We start from the raw sequence: 1,940 nt of genomic DNA, 5'->3' as shown, positions 1-1,940 counted from the left end.
TTGTGACCTACAGTATCGAATGCTTTATAATAATCTATCAATCAAGACAATCAAATCTAATATTAATCGAATATTATGCCAATACATCAACCACATATGAAGCCACATTGACAAAACCCATAGATATGTAACGCTTAACGTGGCTTAACGTACCTAAACACCGACCAGGGAAACCCAAATTTCTGTCAAACCTTACTTGTAATAAACACTAACTACTGTCAAAAGAACGAGCCCTTACTCCACAGATAAAGTGAATAATAACACGTTAAGCGTTCTCCCCCCTAGAAGACCACTATAAGGAAACAGCTTAACGTGGTTTAACGTACCTTAACAACGACCGGGGAAAATTTAATTTCTGTCAAATTTTACTCATAATAAACACTTTCTGCTGTCAAAAGAACGAGCTCTTCTTATTCAGCGTATAGCTATAACAACGGGACAACAACGCGTTCATTGTCATGTTTACTGATTTGTCTGCGCTTTTGGATCATAACACGTTAAGCTGTTTCCTTATAATGGACTTCTATGGGGGAGAAAACGCTTAACGTGATATTATTCACTTTATCTGTGGAGTAAGGGCTCGTTCTTTTGACAGTAGTTAGTGTTTATTACAAGCAAGGTTTGACAGAAGTTTGGGTTTCCCTGGTCTGTGTTTACGTACGTTAAGCCACGTTAAGCGTTTAAGCGTTTTAGAATGTCCCACGTTATGACAAAGCCTCCCCTTCTCAGCGCGTGGTCTTCCGGAAGTGTCGTAAGTGACCATGACCTTCCTCTCTCTTACGTAAAGTCACGTGGACGGACGAGGCACACGGTGGATGATCGCGAAATGTAGGACTAGAGAAAAATCATGTCGTTAAGCGACCCATCTTCTGTTTACGTTGGTAAGTCCTCCTTCGCTCCGCATGCATGTTCATGTAGAATCAGCTCATTCATTCATTCATTCAGAGAGAGAGAGAGAGAGCAAGTTAAACATGCGTTAGCCGCGAGCTAGCAGCGCTTCTGCATGACATTCATCTCATCCACTCCAGCGGTGCACGTTTAGCTGAAGTGAAGGCGCAGGGTTACATTTCTGTAATACTTGTGACCACTACTACTTCTCGTATTGATAATACAATTATCTAATAATCTTTTAGGTAGCCGTAAAACTTGTAATTCTATGGCCGTCTAGGATTTTTAGGCACCATATCTTGTCAAAACCCAGTGGTCTGTGTACCTAAACAGCGTTTTTGGCCACCATAGCATCACAATCCAGTCACTTGATTAATTTACCATTCTGGGCATCTTAGTCTCAACACATAGTGAGCTTGTTGTCTTGATGGCTTATGTCTCCGGCGTTATGGTATCAATTATCTGGATCTTCACGAAACCTACTCAGCTGCTTTCTGAACAGCTTTTGTTAACATTCTAGTCTGAAAAACGAGTTGTCTGCATAGACAGTATTTTTGACTATCATTAGTATAAGATAACCTGCAAAAGATTTTGGGCGCCACTAGAACAGTTGCACATACTCATTTAAAACAACTCTTATTCATCATATCATAATTAAGGCTTTCCTCATGTCTGTCTTAAAGGGGTCATATGATGCGATTTCAAGTTTTCCTTTCTCTTTGGAGTGTTACAAGCTGTTCGTGAATAGATAAGATCCCTGAAGTTGCAAAGACTAAAGTCTCAAAACCAAAGAGATATTCTTTATCAAAGTTAAGACTCTGCCACGCCCCCCTAAAACGGCTCGTTCTAACATGCCCCCACATATCTACCTCACTATGTGGAAATATTTGCGTAATGCGCCCAAATGTTCACGCAAAGAAAGGCGGCTTGGTTTCAGTAACCACAGTTAGTGTTGAAGCAGCATGTCAGGGAGACGCTGTGTGTTTCTAGACGAAAGCAAAAGCACTTTATTTGGCCTTCCGGAAGTAGATGCATTTAGGAATCTTTAAGAT

General features: G+C 40.7%; 1 pseudogene; it reads left to right on the top strand.

Annotated features, from left to right (window-relative positions):
- The first annotated feature begins 713 nt into the window (after positions 1–713).
- LOC107679119 (PRELI domain-containing protein 1, mitochondrial-like) overlaps positions 714–1,940 on the top strand; it is a 4,260-nt pseudogene continuing 3,033 nt past the window's right edge.

Source organism: Sinocyclocheilus anshuiensis, unplaced genomic scaffold (assembly GCF_001515605.1).
Source record: "Sinocyclocheilus anshuiensis isolate Anshui unplaced genomic scaffold, SAMN03320099.WGS_v1.1 scaffold2422, whole genome shotgun sequence".
Taxonomy (NCBI): domain Eukaryota; kingdom Metazoa; phylum Chordata; class Actinopteri; order Cypriniformes; family Cyprinidae; genus Sinocyclocheilus; species Sinocyclocheilus anshuiensis.
Note: the sequence above shows the minus strand (reverse complement) of the source record. Positions and strands in the feature narration are given on the sequence as shown.